We start from the raw sequence: 19995 nt of genomic DNA, 5'->3' as shown, positions 1-19995 counted from the left end.
CTACTGGAGAGCACCAAGGGCTGGAAGATGATTCAATGACATTATGATTTGACATTTCCGCAATCATCTTGTCTATATTCTTTTCATATGCGACAGGTACTCGTCGCGGTCGCAAACGTATCGGTGCTTCGGTTCCAGTCTCAATTCGATGTTTAACTACACCTGTCCTGCCTAGATCTCCATCGTGTGTAGCAAACATGTCTGAAAATGACTTCAATAGTTCCTTTGCTTTCAACATTTCTTCTTTTGACAAGGTTTCCTTACAGTCCTTTAATACTTCTTGAACTATATCTCGTTGTTTACTGACTGTACTATTTTCAGTGATGGATCTATAGACGTGATACCCACCCTTCAATGTATTACCTTTTAGAGAAACTACCTCATCTCTACACTTGAACGTGCCGTCCTTCAAGTCAATCTTACAGTTGTAATGCTTCATGAAGTCTAAACCGATAATACAGTCATCCACGATGTCAGCAATAACCACCTTATGTCTGTATGCTCTTCCCCCAATCTTGAAGGTAGCGATACCTTCCCCTCGAACGGTTATGTGCTGACCAGTAGCTGTAAGGAGCTGTACATTTCCACCAGAAAGGCTTTTGTAAAATGACTTCAGAAGTTGGTATCTAATTACTGTCCGGGAAGCTCTAGTATCAAGGGTTAACTCACACCTACATCCGTTTACTTCTCCGTCGATAACAATGGTATTCCCATCCTAAGTTTGAGTGATCATAACTTTTGGGGCCTTCCTTACAGAACCGGCCAGCACCCGCCCCGTGGTCCTGGCTTCTACTCGTTTCCCTGCCGCTGTTCAGCGGCAGTCACACCCGCTGCTTCCGGTTCCCCACGTCTAGTCTTTATTTCGCCTCTGAGATCTTTTTTAGGGCATGAAAACCTCATATGCCCTATTTCCCCACAGAGGTAACAGGTGGGTCCACGTTGGGAACTTGGTTTTTCCGTGACAGCCCTAATGCGATTAGGTCGATGATCCTTGCAAAATGCTTCCACTTCCAACGCATGGGCAAGAGCATCCTTAAGGTCCTTATGGTGACCGAGGTTCACAGCCAAGCTTGAACCAACATCTTGTCTGCAACATCTGGTGAGGATGCGTAGGCCTTCCTTACCAGCTTCTCTATTTTAAGCCCCCATTTTTGCAAACTTTCATTTGTCTGCTGTATTCTATCCTTCAATTGAGCCCTGCAAACGTGCTCTAAATGTGCGTCTCCATACCGTGATTCCAGGGCATCTAGTAGTTGCTTCAACGTCACCTTACCTTTCTTGGTATCTAATATGGAGAGGGCTTCGTCTCGCAGTCCCAGAATAAGGGCGGTAACAGCTTGATCGTCAGTCCACCCGTTTGACTCTGCTACAGTCTCAAACTGCAGCTTGTACGCGCCCCAAGAAGATGTACCATCAAAGGGAGGCACTTTCAGATATCCAGGTGGTGCAACAGTCGTGACAACACCAGTGGTCTTCAGGCATTGGATTTCATTTTCTATTCCAAGGATACGTTTATCCTGCTTGGATAGCTTACAATCCATATCAGATTCAAAATTCTCGATTTTTTTATCTACCTGTACTTTCAGGTCACAAAGTTTTTCTCCGATACGGCGAGCCTGTTCCTCCATCATCTGATGAGCCTGCTCTTCTTGACGACGTGCCTGTTCCTCCATCATACGACGTGTCTGAGCCTGTTCTTCCATCATTTGGCGTGTCTGTTCTTCTTGACGGCGTGCCTGTTCTTCCATCATTTGTCTTGTCTGTTCTTCCTGACGGCGAGCCTGTTCCTCTTGACGGCGTGCCTGTTCTTCCATCATTTGTCGTGTCTGTTCCTCTTGACGGCGTGTCTGTGCTTCCATCATTTGCTGCAGAGCAAGGAGGATGTTGCCATCGTTACTTTCGCCCATCCCACGGTTCGCATCGAAACTTTGTCGTCTGGCGGCATCACGCGCTGATTGCGCCCTTGTCTGCACTCCCTCCGCAGCTGGAGACTCTGCCACAGACTCCTCCTGATTCTCCCTTGGAGTAATTGGCATTTTTCTATCCCACTTCTGACACCAAAATGTTACGAGCTAGGGGATCGGATAGAAAATGCCGTGGATTTATTCAAGGGTTTATTTCTTGATAAATCAATGAGGAATTTATGGGCACAAATTTAATTGCAGAGATTCACTAATAACACACAAAAACACAGTCACTAATTACTTCACTTATGCACACTTCACACAGTACTTTATCACTTGTATTCACTTTATCGCTTCGGTGTTTCGCTTTTGTTATCGCATTCAATACTAAGTGCCAAGTCGCGTTTCGGCTCGCTTATATATCCCTGGGAATAATTCTAAACAATATTCGAGAACTTTCTAGGCGGGCTTGCTACTGATTAGCGATTGCACAATTCTAGAACGTTCGCACTCTTTGTCTCTTTCGCACGTTGCTCCGTCCTTGTCGTACGGCGTTCTAGAGTGCTCGTCTAGTTTCGAGAAAGTTCTGATCTTCTCTCTCTCTCTCTCGTATCATTTCGTCCTTGTCTCACACCTAGAAAGTTCGGTCTAGAATATTCCTTCATCAAAGGGATATAACTAGGCCTGAAAACGCCAGAAAACGGGTCCCCTGAAAACTTCACCAATCGACTACACATATTCCGAAACTGACTGAAAAAAGGTTTCAGCTTCCTGAAAACTAGGGTAACATTATGGAAATTACAATTTTCTAATATGTGCTTGACCCTCTCCTGAAACGGTCAGAAATCATATTAAAGCCTGCTGAAAAGTTCTCTAAGTAGTGGAAAAATCTAGAAACATTGCAGTCGACCCGTCTTCGTAACAATATATATATATGACTGACATTATAACCTTACGTAATTTATTTTTCAGGAATAATACATTTATATTCCTTATTAAGACAATGCTGTTTTCAGAGTCCCGATTTGTTACAAATCGCACATCTCTAGGTATTAGGTATTATTAATAAGTTGCTGCTAATGAACCTTGTTGCCGAACCTCGACACAAATGCGTGGATCACTTCAGAGAACACATTTTAATATATGATTAATTTATTTGTGTATCCAAACAGTTCAAATAATAAGGAAACGTAAGACGCTTCTTTTAAAAAGCTATAAATAATTTATTTTTTTCATCGCATATTTACTATCCCCAGAAAACCCCTTAAACGTCGCAATCAAATGTCGTAATAATAAATGAATACTGTAAAGGGGCATTTACAATCGCTTATTTATAAAAGCAAAGTTAATGTCACATAAAGTAAGGTTGTAAATCTGTATTCCAAAACTTATTAGTGTGCACCTCAAATACAGAACGCGCAAGGCTGGAGGCAGTTGGGAGAAAGTCGCGTTGATTTGCTTGATATTTATCCTTTGCCAAACACACTGGCACTTTTGGGCCCTGAACCTCTTCGAATTACCCTCGCTTAGAAGTGTCCATAACCATCCTGAGGCAATGAAGTAAAACCAAAAGATAGTAGTTCGTTTGTCACACCACGCCGTTATCTTGCCTCCGTTAATGTTACAGCCATTGAGTTCCACCAGAGCCAACAGCCCTAAAGACAAAAAAGACAAAGATGACAAGCGACCAGATGGGATATTTTTAAGCCCTTGGACGATGGGACGGGCTTTTGTATGGGATGCTACTTGTGTGGACACGTTAACCTCGCTCACCTCCATCGGATAAACACAAAGACTGGCTATAAGAGTCTGTACTCTATCAATTTTGTTTCCTTTGGTTACTCTTGGGAATTAAAAGAGTTTAGCTTTATTTTCAACTCAGAAATGATGATCACAATGTTTCGTTCATGACTTTTTTGTATATTAAATGATAAGATATAAATATAAACCTTCTTTTTAAGCGTAAAACATCCTATAGTATCGACCATTTTTTCTCTATTTTTTTCATCAAACCTTGAAGGAACACGAGTGTAAAGGCACCTTCATGTGATTACTATTCAAATCGGTCAATACATTAGTGTGTCCACCCGTATCTAAGTAACTGGCTTACCAACAATAATTGGATATTGATCGAACTATACTTCAAAACAATTTTTAACTATTTATTGAAAAGGAAGCATTTTTAAGAGATATTTACTACATTTAATCTATGAGTGTTACCGATTGCAATTATAATCTTAGAGTTCATCTATCTCTGTAGTCAATCGAGGTTTGATCGAATCACAACAATGTGTGGAACGTGTCGCTATAGAATTGTATAATCACTGAACATCAGCAAGGTAATTAATATCAACCTATATGAATAGGAATATTGCTCCAATGTACTGAATTCCATGTCTATTTGTTCGTATGGTAAGAATTTACATATGCGGTAAATACGTATAAACAGAATTGAATGTTTTTTTTTAATTTAAGAATATTTCATCAGTATCGTTTTGATTACTATTTTAGGAGTTTAAAACCTTAGGAGAGGTAAGTCTGATCAAAATATTGCTGCATTAGGGTCAAATTGCTAAAAAATTGCTGTCTAGTAACTCATGGGATTCAATTAATGACAATTTCTTAGCAGGAGGCTCAAGGCTTACTACAGTGACACGTGACTCAATGTAATCAGACGTCTTTATCAATCACTTGTTGTAGGACCCTATGTATATTAAAGCTTGACTTGGCATGACATTACAGATGGTCTCTAACCTAATTTGTTTATACTTTTCTTTCCCCAGTTTCAAGAGTGGAAAATCCTAAGTTAGTGTAAGCCCCGAAACTCCTACGGTAAAATGGAACTTCTTTTATATTATGCTCTAAACAAACTAATAATTTATTTGTATGTAAACAATCTCGCCTCTCGTAATGGTGACGTAGAACATTATTAAGTACCTAAATAAGGTTTTGAATGCGATAGTAACCGCAATAAGACAGGCTTGTGCTAGGAACACTAATTGTTTTGGAGGCCATCCAAAATACGTACTTTAGCAAATTTCACGGGCAACGTGATGCATATGAAATTGTTAGCGCTAACTTCCTGAATTATATTAGGGAGAGGATTAGGAATACATTTCATATCGGCTTATTGTTGCGACTTCTATTAATAACTGCAACCTCTGGGGTAGCTCTTTCGCTTTAGCTCAGGTTTAAATCTGTCTAAAGAGAGACAACTAGAATGATCTAGTAGGTAGTGATAATGCATTATCCATGCAAGAATTAACTTTAGAACTTTTATATTTTATGTCCATGAATAAAAGTAGATATATACTTTTATTATTATATTTGGTGTCATCATCATCATCAGCATTTTTATTTGGTATATGTATGGACGTAGGTCTCCTCCATTTTCCTCCAGTACGCCCTGCACTGGCCTCTCTATAACCACTAGGAGCCATCAACCTTGAGGATGTCGTCAGTCCACCTAGTCGGTGATTGGCCGCGCGGTCTTATGTTCTGCTGACGTCTCCAATTGAGGATCCTGCGGGTCCATTGGTTCTTGTCCATGCGCGCTTTGTGGTCTGCCCACTACCAATAGTTGTTGCGACAGCAGAAAACTAACTACGTCGCTTACGCCGGTCTTTTCCCGATTGATGTTTTTGTTTTAATATATTTAAAGTAATAATAACATGATATAAACTTTCAATGTTAAGCTGTTAGAAATATTAGACATAAATTATCTACTCTATCTACCCAAAAGCCACCGATACACACTAATTTATCTAATTTTTTTTTAATTTTATTACGTGACCATGGATACAGGTCCAGCATAATAGAAGCAAATGCAAAATAGAGACAAATTCAACTTGAGTTTTACAATAATATTATAAGTGTTGCTGTCATTCTGCCAACTGTCACATTGCCTCTACGTTGTCGATAGAAATTATGTCAGCAATAATTTCCTCTATTTCAGTCAATGCTAGATCATATCAAAAATTCTCTGGAACAATTTCGTGAGCGACACAGTTCCGTATCTTGCAGCCGCGCGTTTCGCATTGCAAGACCAAAATAATTATAATTTGGAGGCCGCGCCTACGCATCGCCATTTTATTTTCTTGCAACCCAGACTGGCAATAACTTTTTGCGAATGGCTCTGTTTTCTCAAAAGAAGCATTGTTGAAATTCCAATATATTGTTCCTCTGCATTGTGACAACGAGATTGTAAATCACGTGATAAAATCGACCCCTCCTTCATTGAGATTTAAAAAACAACTCAAATTCTTTAGACATTTCGTCTATAATTAAAACAAGTAGTAAATTCTTTTTGAAATTAGTATGTTTACGAATAGTTTGCATTGTTTGGTTTTCTATGTCACTTCAGTGATTGCACAGCTAGTGATTTGTATGTCAGATGATTGCGTTTATTTTTGTTGTGCATTAAGAGTACATTGTTCGAATATGTGAGTGAAGTACACTTTCATAGTTTGTTTTTCAGGAATATAGGACTCTTTTGTGCGTGTTTTAGGTTTTATTTTAACAAAGCATACTTATGGTTCGTGGAAACATTTTACAATATTTTTTCTTCAATTCTCTTTGTTACCAATTTGATAAAAAATATGCCTGTTGTTATAAGCTTCTCTACTAGTAGTAAGTCGTTTCTTATGAAAACAAAATTAAACATTATTTTTGTCGAGTCACTCAATGATTAACCAATCAGCTGAGACGAGCATGTCAAAAACTTGGTTTCGGTTTCGCGAATGTCTTCTGAATATTTTCAATTAAAACTTTAGAAGCCAAAATCACGATTGAGAAACTTGCGACTTGTTTGACGTTTAAATAATTTACAACCCGAAGTTATATCAATACAACTTTTTGACCATTTTAAAGTAAATCTTTACTTTTATGATGTTGTCTCTTAACAGATTCTATAATCACCTATAGCAAATTAAATTTAGTTCGCTGTAAACGAAAAGTACTGATCAGCATCCTCTGCTGCTCGTCATAGCTCTGCAATACTTCTTATTTAGCAATTGTCGTGAGGAATACTTAATGATCGGTACAATATTTGACGTATACTCACGCTATCTTATAGGAACACGGAAACTGATACGTTACAAGATGCAAGTAAATACGGCAATAGAAAGGGACGGCACTAAATATACACGATCACAGAAAGAGATAAGAATAGTGCAAAATGCGTTGACCCATAGACACACTGATAACTCACGGGTCATTTGAAGGGACTACTGTTTTGTTTTGCCTTTTTTGAGGGTTGTTATTTTCGTAAACAAGATAATATTAATTTCATAATACACTTCTTTACATTTACATCTTTTAGGGGTTAGGTTTCAGCTTCCTATATTACTAATTATCCACAAAAGACTTTTAACATGGGCTTCTTAGTATTTTAATTATTAAATTTGAATTAATCTTAATTATTTGTTTTTTGACATTTATGTACTAAATCAAGGTCTAAAATACATATAAAACCATATCGCTCGGTATAATATTCAATAAATATTTCATAAAGTGCAAAATAAACTTATAACTTAGAACTTACTCCGGGGCCCAAAACAATCCTTAATACTACATAGACACACACACACTAGCACGTAATCCACAACACAAGCACCACTCGATGCCGCAAGTAACTCACAACTGACCGTCACACGTTAGGACTATTTATTTTCATATACATAGACGCATCGGTCGCATCAATCGATGTAATAAGCCTTTTGTAGCTTCAGGAATTTCCTATTCTTCCCTTTTAAATGATTAAGGTTTAAACATGTGACTGCGTTTACTTCGAAAATAATTATATATCAAACATTTTATTAAAGTTCGATTGTGGTAGAATATTTTTTTTATAACGACTACGATACTTACGGGGAAACATTCGATGATTTTATTTATAATTTTGAAATTGAATCTCAAGTAGAGTTGAATTCGAATGAGATAAGGCCGTCGACATTAACATTTCAGTTTTAAATAGATAATTATTTTCGGATGAAAAATAAATATTAGGTAAAATAAAAACGAATGAATTATTATAGCAAATTGACAAAATGCCAATGCTCTTTTCCTGTCGATATAAAATTCACTAGGCGATGATTGCTATTTCTTGCGAACAGTTGGGATTACGAAGAACGAGATTAAAAACAGCATTTTTACGGCACGACTTAAGTGTGGACTAAATAGATGGAAGTGTCTTTTATATAATATTGTATTACAAAAAGCTTCCTGCATGTTAAAAAAAATATATTGACAAACGATATATGAAAGGACTTGCCAGAAGTATATTAAAATAAACTAAAGTGTTGTTAAATAAATTGTAAGATGCGATCTAATCTTATTGAAAATGACTTACATTCAAACTTGACAAATCTCTATCTCCAGAAAGTAAGTGACGCACTTTAATCCGATAATAAAGAACTCTGCAGATATGAATCATACGAAAAGAGTTTCTATCAAATAAACATAATTTATTTCTAAAGCTTTCATTCCTTAATAAAACATCCGAGCTAGTGCCGAGCGAGTGGCGGGTGACTAGGCCAGCGATCTTTTTATATTAGTTTTATATTAAACCCAGGACGTTGAGAGAATTACTAGGTTCTAGAAAGTACTACACACTTGTCACCACATTTTATCAAAATTTCATAACGCAGCTGCTATTAGCCCGTGAATAACCTTAAGTCCCTCTATTTCTGTTTTTGCTTATGAACTCCTCATAGGGCACGGCGTAGAAACATCTCGGAGAGCGATTCCCTCTCTCTCTCTTTATTTAAAACAAATATGATAAAATTTTCGTGTCACGGTGTTTGTAGCTCAAGCTCCTCGGCTAGACCGATAATAATGAATTATTATGTATGTATGTCCATATGGATGAGAACAATATATAAGTATCTACCTAGTCTAACCATAAATATAGTAAAAAAAATCTATAACAAATAACATTTATAACTTTTACAGTGTATTAGTTTAATATGTAAATATAAAACAATTATAAATATAAAAAGCTTATACAAAGTGGTCTCCATTTGCTGCATTACAGTCCTTTAAATGTTGAGGCCAATATCCAAATATCAAATATAATATAACCAAATATCAAATATCAATAGAATCACGCACTCTTTCCATGGGAAAATTACAAGTTACCTTGCAGTGCATAAAGGGACAGAGTGGTTCTCTCGGCAATGATGCTGCCGACGAGCTTGCAAGAAGGGACTCCGGAATGATGCCTGCTGGCTCGTATCCGCTCCTCCCCTTGCCCTTGCCTGTCGCAAAGTGTGGACTGCAAACAGTCCCATATGGCTCTGCCAGCTGTGAATCCGCCACTGACTTCTAAGCCTAAATAGAACCAATCTCAAAACAAGGATTGGGACAATTACGGGCCATTGTCTCCTTAATAAACATCTTTTTGTCCTAGGCGTGACGGACAGCCCCCTGTGCAGAGGCTGTTTCCTCTGGCTGTATTAGTCACCCACGTAGTCCTGGAATGCGAAGCTGTGGCTAATCAACGCACAAAAATACTCTGAACAGTGAGGTCGCTCCGCGAAGCCTGTGAAGTGCCCGGGAGACTTCTGTGCTTCTGGAAGGAGTTAGGCTGGCTAAATTAGCTAGGACGCACAACGGACCAATTACGAGTCTCAATGCGAAAAATGAGTCCACCAACCATATCCATAACCATAGGGACTCCAAATTATCATCGCGTAATAAGACTAAGATTTTAGTACTCTCTAAAATTGACTATAAATCATAATCCAGCGGATTAAAATCGGGACTAGTTGACGGCCAGTCTTCAGCTGTCATGAAGTCCCGAAATGTTCTTTTCCAACCAAGACTGCGTAAGCCGAGCTTTATGACCCGGCGCTGAGTCTTGCTGGAAAGGCCATTCTTGGTTATTGAACTTCGTGTTGTTAAGGGGCTTCACTACCTTCTCAAGAATGGTATCTTGATACACTTGTGCTGATGTTTTGATACCTTTTTCATAAAAGTATGCCTTTTCTGGACTTTAACGGACTGTATTGCAGCCAATGGAGACCACTTCTAATAAGCTTTTTATATTTTAAATTGTTTTATATTTATATATTAAACTAATACACTGTAAAAGTAATAAATATTATTTGCAATAGATTTTTTTACTTTCTTTCAGTATTTATGGCTAGACTAGATACACTTTTAAATGATAATCTAATCTCAACATTTTAGAAATTAAAATACAAATAATTTTTACCCTTCCTACGACCAAGCCCCAATTTTAATAGCAATATGTCAGAGTTTGAAGCCTTTTCAACGACTGAGCTGTAGAGATTAAAGTAAAGAAACTATAATTATTTTCGCCTACTACAAATAGTGCTTTCCCTGTAAAACGTAAAATTTCTTGAAATATTAAATGAAAATAACAATATACCTCATTGTAAGAGAACATTTTCCTACCAAGTAATTTGTAGCGTGGAGTTTTACTAATAATAGACCAGACAGAGTAATAACTTTAAACACGATATTATCGAAGTTTCCCTGCTAGCTAAGGAACAATAGCGGCACAAAGGCTGTGGACACATATAGTTCGCCCACACACCAATTTTGATATAAAAAAATGATAGTAAGACTCAAATATCCGATTTCCTTTATCTCGTTGCTTGGCGACCACATTAATTCACGTGAGAAGATTCATTAGAATAACTATGGTAGCTCTTCTTTCCTCTTTGATATTTATGTATATTTTATAGACCCCATATAATCCCATTCTCAAATGATGATTTACGTTTTGACACAAAAGACACTGAACCAAAAAATTTAAGTAAATAATGTTATATACAGTAATAAATGATATAAAAAATACTGGAGCCTGCCCTTAGTGTATGCTAAACCTATCTGGCGTAAAGGACAGTTCGAAGTAAATGACCAAAATCGATACAAGGGTTTTAATAATTGATACGAATGGCCGATGTCCGAGGCCCAATACCGATTCAATTCCGTCGTAAACATTTGTATGTTTTACGAGTTCTATCGATCTTCTGTCCACCAACTTAGGAGTTTAATGAAATCCAGCGAATTTCTAAATTGGTCGACGGCGGAATTTGTTTATTCACTTATGAATATATAACAGATATTGAATTTTGCCTCATGCGGAACAGCGGAAAAAACTGTATATGTGTTACAGTTTCTTGATGTGTCAAATAAACCAATTAATTAATTGCGGTTGCCTAACACAAACAAATGTTAGGCCCCTTCCAGCCAGAATGCAGGATATCGTTTTTAAGAACAGAACAATAGATTTGGTAAATATTCTATATTTGCACACTGGTTTATACTTAATAAGTTTTGTGACAATCTCTCGTTCCCTAAGAAATAGAATACCCCTCCCGAACCTCAGACCTCCCGACGGACTCTAGCCCCGCTTGGTTGTTACAATTAACGCCCGAGATAACGCCGATATTTTCCCGCGTCACTACTTGAGAAAAATCTACCAATTGTGGGTCTTGTCAATAGAACGGTTATTTACAAAACGACATAAAATATACATCGATTTTATTTATTTTAAGTACTCATAATTTAAGATATTAATAACATAAATTCTATTTATTAAATTACCTCATTTATAACAACCTTGTATTTATTGTAAATATCGCCGGGTATTGTTATGTATAAAGTAAGATACCAAGCGGTTTCTGTGATTGGCCAGCGTCTTCGCGGGAAATATTGAGGGCAATCGTGAGGCTCACAGTAGAAGTGTTATTTATATTCTAATTATTAAATACAATAAGTATATATCAACTAATTCGATATAAACTAACCATAAATTTAAATATTAATTATGGTATATATAGCAATGTATTCGTGATACAATTTTAGAAACCGTAACACAAACAATAATCAGCAACTACTATCTCTATGAATTACTGATAATATCCCATACGGTACACAGAATGCATTTGAATACGATGGACAGATCGATATTCTATTCATAGTAACATTCTATAAGGCTTCATTGCAAGTAGCACAAATCACTTAGACCACTCAGGTATTTTATAATACTAAATAAAGCCACACGACTTTGCGTGCTGACCTGGGCCAAACCTTATTTTATTGCAGAACCATTCAAAAAATAGATATTAAAAATCACATGGCAATAGAGCTATGTTCCCGCATCAGTTTTATATTTTAACTTTGGAATTGCGAACAGCATTTCTATTCAACAACAAAAGAAACAAATGTAAAGCGTCGAAATGATCGTCGCATTCCGTTCACACTCCATATCACCGCAGTGATCTGTCTCTCGAGGGTGATCTCCATAAAGTGACCGACAGCTAGCTGGCATTCGGCCAAATGTGTGAAACTTGATACTAACCCTAAACTTATATGAAAATATTATGTGCCCTAGTCAAATTGAATACCCTTAAGAAAGGTAGGGATGGCATTATCGTTGCTTTCATTGTATTGAAGTGAAAGTTGGACTAAATAGATAATAGAATGCAATTCATCAAAATACGGTAAAGTGGAAATTATTACCAAAACACTATTATCCAGAGTGCGTGTGTTTCCATAAAAAAATTATAGCAAAAATATTGATAATTAAAATCGATATCGAATGACGAGGTATTGAAAAGCGATACAAAATGATGGTGAAGCGACACACGACTGGCGCAGAGCCAAGAGATATCAGTTCACCACTGAAATGCAGCGCTACCGTAAACATAATGTATAGCATAGCACTGGATATTTTATGTACCTGTGTGGCTATTTAATAATCTTAGTAATTTTCTTATATACGACCGAGAATTACAAATAAGGTTAGCCAAGCGTTGGAAAAAAAAAACATTAAAGATTTTAATACTCAGAGTTGCTTTCGTTCGCTGAACCACAGGGTAATACGTAATTAATTATTGTTGTACTAAACTTATGTTGAAAATGTCAATAGTAATTAGTCTATCGTTAAGGTTAGGTGATACGTGATCATCTAGTTTGTATATATACAAGTTAATTCTAGGGGGCGCATTAAATATTAACTTCAACATACATTAACTTTTTGAATCTATGATTTTATGTGTTTAATGCTTTTACACAAGAGACCAGTCAAAGTATATTCAAAAACATTATAATATTATTATTAATATTTGCAAAAAAAATCCTTTTAATTAGTGTTTTAAGACTATAACGCCTGCAATTATAAATTCTGTAAAGTTTTTATTACTAAGATAAAAATGTATTTGTACTTATGCGAATCGGACATCTTATAATCTTTAGATTATATTTTTACATGGCTAGTTTTATATTGCTGATTGTACGGGTTTTCTTTGCAAAAAACGATTTCAATCTCAAAATCATTTTATTCGGCGGGCAAGAAGAACAAGAAGCAAAACACTTTCTGCCACTATTTTTAATCGCTATCACTATTTTTATTGATTAATTAACGTTTAATGAGGACTTTGAATTTATTTAGTGATAATTCTCTTATTTATTTATTCAATAGTGAAGCGCCTGTTAAAATTATTATAGCAAAATGTACGTCGGCAGTAATAGCGCTATTATAAAATTGGTCATCTTCTTAATTTTCGGTACTTGCATGTAAATACATCAATATATTATTTTAATAATATTTTTTATTCAATATTTCATTCTTAATTCTTTTGTCTTAAAAATACCTTAAAATTGTAAGGCCTTGCCTTTACCTTTAATTCGGGATAAACGTTAAGAGCTACTGAAACATGTGTGTAGTCTTCCTCAGAGTTATGAATGGAACTTGATATTTAAACACTGTAGCAGTCGAGCCGTTCTATAGATGTCTTGTAACCATTGAGTGAATCTCTTGGCAAATAGCCAGATCAGCACAGCTCGGTTATTATTCTAATACTACTGTTATTATGCTGAATTAATATATAACCGTGTAGAAATTAATATTTATCACAACTAGTTAATACCCGAGGATTTGTCGTATACTCAACCTCAAATTTCTTAGTCATATCTAGAAGCAAAAACTATATAGCTTCTCAAAAGCGCGGGTGTTTTGAGTAGAGCTAAGCAGTATTTCACTGAGGTACAACGTAAGCTCTACAAGGATCTAGTACGACCACATATATAATATATTTCGTCTGTATGCGTCATGCGGTTTGTAGTTTTTCGTGGTCTTCTTCACCAGGCATATTTCTTGTCATCTGGCGAAGTGGGTACGTACCCACAAAAATGGGTGTCCATGGGATGCCTTAGCCTAGCTTATAAAAAAAACTTCAGTAATTCTATAATAAAACTAAACCATGTTTATTACGAAGTAGAGAAACTTTTATATTTTTTGAAATTGTATTTTGCTTCAAACAATTCATGGACTTTATATTATGTCGCTTGCATTTTGACAGTTATAATTTATATGTTTGATGTTTTTTTAGAGATCAAAATTCACCTAAACACATCCTAAATATTAAGTTAAGATAATCTGTTTCTTTTAATCATAGAAGAAGCTAATAGCTACAGATTAGACTTGAATTTGACGCATGTATTATGTATAGATAGTACAACGTGGTTTAACGCGCATGAACTAAAACAAACCCTCATTAATCGCATTTATATTTTATTTCACAATTCATCTGTATGATTAAGCGGTGAATATTACTACGATTCTAACGCCTTCTATATATGTATAGTTATACCATATAACCATATATAATTTTTCAAACGTTTCAATTAAAATCAGTTTGAAGATAAACTACGTATATTAATCGCTCCAATAGTTCGATATCAAAGTTCACTCGGCGGTAACAGTTTGTTAGAACTACGGACTCAGCCGTTACCGTCCATTCAAAACATAAATTGGTTACATAATTGTCTTACACTTAAAGCGAAGAGTTAAACGCTACAAATCTGGTGCAGCATGCTAGAAAGTCCAGCTTTAGCAAAATAATATCTTGCTTATTATCTGACTTCGTTATACTGAATAACTTTATTCGTGTATTATTAATCAGTACTTTTTAAGAAAACACTTTTTCACCGGATTGAATGGATAAACGCGCACGCTGTACAAAAATTAAATCATGTAAAATAATCATAAGTTTATAATAATACATAGCTTCAATCCGGTAAAAAAGTGTTTTCTTTCAATGTGTAAAAGCTGTTAACAAAAGACAATACTAGTACTTTTTTATTTCAATTGGGCCAACCAGTTTCTTAAAAATCAAAATATATTAGATATAAGATATTAATGATACATACATATGTCTTGTATAGTTTCTACCGCAAGGGATCATAATCCCCGTAAAGCACAGGAACGATTGGCTATTTGTGGTCCAACAGCCTAATACGTCCATTCAAAACATAAATTCATTGTAACTCGCTTCGCGTCTTTCGAAAATGGCCTTTAACGTCTTCCAAGCTTTGTAAATAATGTTCTTTAAATTTATTGCCATAATAAACGGGGCTTTGGTTTTTCTATGGAAATAAGTTCACTCGTTTAGACGTTACGCGACATTTTCTCGTTGGCCACGCTTTACTAAATGAAAATTTATGTGATATGCATATTAACTAATATAAATAACAGTGTTAGTTTTATTTTTAGATTTATTCATTTTAACGGATTTTATATGCTAGATGGGCTTGAAGCATTTCCTGAAATCTGGAAAGATCTAGATCTAGAGGCCTTTAAGGAATGAGAATATCGGTATTTTAAAGGACGGCAACACACCCGTAAGCCTCTTGGCGTTGGAGGTATCCATGAGAAGTGTATCTTTCTAGGTGAAAATTGATTTATCTTCTGTAATAAAATGATTCAATTTTAATGAAGTAGCGTCTTTTCTAGAAGTTTACAGGAGAAAGTATAATCGAATAATATCTGGCCGATATACGAAGACTGCAACGAGAAAAAGAAAAACTCAAAAAATCCTGTTTTATCTCAATACACAGGAAGCGCAGGTACGTGCTATTTATGCCAACAAACGAGTTTTAAATTATGTAAAACTACCGCAAAAAATCGCACGGAAAAATTTGGCTCGAGTTGCAAGCTGAAATCCCCCTGTGACCACTCCGGTTTATTTTACCCAGAAAATAGATCCGGAATACCCGGATATACCCGGGCTACACCGGCATGATACTCTTTATCCGGGATTAAATTTTGCAAAGAAGCAACTTTGCGACGTCTGGATATACTCATCTGTTCGGATAAATACGGGTGAGTTCAGATAAGTTACTTTTTTAGTTTTGTAATTAAAAACGAAATGGAAATGCGCTGCGCCGCCATTTTGCGATATGAAGCTTTGTAGGTGTAGCTTTTTTAGAGAAATGGTATAAAACTATTTTCATGATATGTAAAATATATATATGTAGTATAAATAGTATGTGGTTGATCGCCTAAGTTAAAAATTTGTAACGTAAAAGTAGCCAATAGATTACTTGTCTAAAAAGTATGTCTGATACCAATTTATTAGATTATGAAGACAGCTGTGTTTGAATAGCCCCTACAGTTTATGCCAATAGGGATAAGGTAGGATTTTACTCCTTATTGTTATTCTGTAATGAAATTTCAGTGTGAATATATTTATATAATATAATAATTATTTAATTAATAAATATATTATAATAGTTAACTAACTATTTTAATCATTCCGAGCGAATGAATGCTTTTACAATAAAAACATAACAACACCTCCACAAAGCCAGTGAAATTTACGCCGCTAACTGCCCGTCTCTAACAAGTACCCTAACAAACACTAAATTATAGGAATTCATTGCGTCCCCTTATTAAGTCGCTTGTAATAAAATGTAAGGTATTTTACCGGCCATTTCAATATTAAGAACCCCAGCTGTTGCCGAACTCATTTTCATAATTATTTTTATCCATAATTTTCTTAAATCTAAGAGTTTTAATAAAATTTACGTGGAATTTTCTTTCAAATTCTCATTAACATGACCTCGGGGCTTTTCTGAATTTATTTTCTGTTCCTTTCTGTCGTAAATCAAATTTCGATAACAATTCCAGCATAGAAGCGAAGCCCTTGAAGCTGCATAGATCTATATCGATCGATCGAATGTAAACATTTTCGTAAATACAGTCCAAGAGCGCAAAAAACGTACCACACATGAGACATATTGATTTATTGGTGTTTACTTGGAATTCAAATATAATTGAATTTCCGCCACCTTTCTAAAATAATATTGAAGTACGTGATACAATTGCAAAACAGTTAATTGCTAAGAATTTGAATAAAAAAAAACTTTATTTAATTTCGTAACAGATCTTCACATTACCGGACGATTAAATGACCTCGCATAACTACGAAAGTACATAGTTAGAATATTTTAGTTTGTAATTAACACCATTAATTGGAGTGTGGCACAGTGGTTAGGTGTGCGACTCTCAATCCTGAGGTCGTGCGCTCAAGCCCTAAGCAATTGGTAATGGCACAAATGACTGGTCATGAAGAAATCGGCAGGCAGAGGACGACTTTATATGAATAATAAGCATATACAATAATTATATATGATAAGTAATATTTAGACTTCATTTTCTACAATACCCGTAAATAGCCTAATCTAAAATAGTGATCATTAACAGGAACTACGACCCCCGACATACAGCACTTGCTCTTATATTCACTACACCACTAATTTCACTAACTGAAAAGGTTCTATTGCGGTGTTTCGTTACCGTCGTATCAACATCAAAAAATAGGTAAACATATACACACTATTAATTTTATTTAAGTCATCAAAGGATTTCATTATTTTAAGGGTGAATTAAGTGTGACTAAAAATCTATAAAATATGGCATGATATGAAATAATGGTTCCAATTATTCAATAAATCATGCATATATGTTAGATAATATAAGCTTGGCAGGTGAGAATGCTGCTTCATTAAATATCCTAAAATATATATAAGTTCATTCAATAGCCACATAAAACAGAAGTCATGACATCTTTGATCTCATAAAATAAGTGGTCCCCTTGGAATTGGTTGTAAAAAATGGTGTGGCTTAACCGAGTGTCGTCGTTCTTAGGAGAGGGTGACTGTTCGCTATAGATAACACTGTGTCACTGCTTTTTGTCTCGTAATACGTGAATCTCCAAGTCTAGGAGCGTTTGCTAATCAGACATTTCTTCATTTATTTATAGGAAAGTATTTAAACTTGTATAATGTCATGAAACAAATAAATGAACCCATGAAATTTTATGTAGTTTTGGGTCGGCCCTAAAACGAAGAACGGTTGTTCTTTTGATTATTTCGTCGATAGAAATGCTAGTTGATTTCATTTATCTACTTTCTATGATGAAAATCTAAGTGTATTGAATAACTGTTAAATAGCATGTAAGCAAGCAAGCAATTAATATTATAGAGTATAACTCTAGGCCCATTTCATATATCTTAACTTCCTGCCAAATCAGCTCGTGAAGGGCTTAAGTTCTTGAATGAAGTGGGGGGTGTCGTGTAAGATGATAATAAGTAAGACACTTGATTGAACTCTACTGTGTGTTAGGAATGCCATTGATCTTAAATATTTGTTTTTGTGATATTATATAACTGTCTATTTGTATGTGTTACCGAGGACGATGAATTGTATGTGCACTAAAACATCCTATACAACGCCAAGAAGCATATAATATACATAAGTACATAACCGTGATACAAATACATTGAGGCATGTAATCGAGCTAATTATATGAAAGTGAAACCGCAAGAGTATCTCGTGTGGGTCTTAATTATGATGAGGAGTTTATATTAAATTTTTATGGGCTTGCAAAAGGTTCATTTTCTAGATTGAAGTGGAAGTTATGGTTTCTCTTTGAAATCTTGCAGACAGATGGATGTAGAAAATTTTAAAGTACTATGCTGTACATGTTTTAGATAAGAATAAATCTTACGAATCAACAATAAACAGTGAAACCTTACCTTTCCATAATATTGCATTGAGTCTATAAATATAAAAAAGGGTACCCATATAACTGAAAGTGACTTAATACATTTTGTGGTTCCGATGGAAGCCCGATGTCGGACAGACAGCTATTTGATAGAGGTCGCCATTAGCAGATTGGAGATGGGCCATCAATCAATGACTTGCGTTCAATTATATACCACTGTCGATAACTATGTGACAAATCGGGATTTATATTTAAAAAATCTATAACTATTGTTTACAAGGTTCAATGTAGGGTCCTTAATGTTTAGCTCTAAACGGAATTTAGGACGGCTTTTAGTATAATCACTAAACAGAATTTATTTTGATATATCAGGTGACTTACAACCATTTTGAAAATGTAATACAAGCTATTTAGTTTTAGTTACTTACAGCTAATAATCTCCTCTTCTGAAAAACTCGGGTTACGATTTCCTGAAACTAATTCAATCCACTATAGCGAGGTTACGATTCGATAATCGGAATACAATCTCAAGTTGCGCATTGTCCGTGATCTCATTGTATGAGAGTCTGAATTGTTTTAAGGGGAATTAAGTTTTCCGATATCTCAGGAGCCCTTTTGTGGTCTGATTTATTGGCAAAGCATAGTGAGATAAATCAAACAGAAATTGATCCGGTCTCAGTTCAAAATATGGGGTTACGAGTTTACTTACTAAACACTTTTTTTGTTTTGGATGGTCTTGTAACGATGTTTGAAACAGAAAAAAGTATTATGTTGTCTTGAACTATATTACTTTCTACTCAAACTTTGGCTAGATTTTGCGCGGTGCTAAAATTTGTGCGCTCGATGTGTTCAGTTAGTATTAGAAGGTTTTAATATTAAAATTAGTTTTAAAACTCAAAGGTAAATAAAAACTCAAACATTTTTCCTCGCTTCCATCGGCAAACCGAACACGTATCTCTGAAACGGAATTGCTGGAGCAAATGCCACATGAATTTCTACTTTTTGGTGTTTGTTTAAGGACTATTTTACGAAAAGATCAGAGGGGATAGCGGCCCCGGCAGAAAATCTGAAATCTTCAGGAGGCTGTTCACTTTGTATGGACAGCGGCGCGCGGTGTAGGCACGGCGAGCAGACTTACATCAATTTTCGTATTACCAATGGATTAAATCCGTGGGTAGGAAAAGTTTTCGATTGGATGGGAGGGCGCTTGTCGTGAATCAATGTTATAAAATTTGTATTCAGGTGGCACCACTTTTTTCTGTGAAAGG

The 19995-nt window shown here is 35.5% G+C and overlaps 1 protein-coding gene and 1 long non-coding RNA gene across 2 annotated transcripts in view; one reads left to right on the top strand and one right to left on the bottom strand.

Annotated features, from left to right (window-relative positions):
• LOC123708962 (CUGBP Elav-like family member 1) overlaps nt 1–7532 on the bottom strand; it is a 201555-nt gene extending 194023 nt beyond the window's left edge. The window contains exon 1 of the mRNA XM_045660015.1: nt 7447–7532. The gene's annotated coding sequence lies outside the window, so the exon portion shown is untranslated. The remainder of the gene's footprint in view (nt 1–7446) is intronic.
• Nucleotides 7533–15378: 7846 nt separating this feature from the next.
• LOC123708813 lies at nt 15379–17499 on the top strand. Its single transcript, XR_006753657.1, has 4 exons — nt 15379–15608; nt 15676–15785; nt 15915–16041; nt 17425–17499. It is a non-coding gene; the product is annotated as an uncharacterized LOC123708813 (long non-coding RNA).
• Nucleotides 17500–19995: the final 2496 nt, after the last annotated feature.

This window comes from Pieris brassicae, chromosome 4, assembly GCF_905147105.1.
Source record: "Pieris brassicae chromosome 4, ilPieBrab1.1, whole genome shotgun sequence".
Lineage (NCBI taxonomy): Eukaryota > Metazoa > Arthropoda > Insecta > Lepidoptera > Pieridae > Pieris > Pieris brassicae.
Note: the sequence above shows the minus strand (reverse complement) of the source record. Positions and strands in the feature narration are given on the sequence as shown.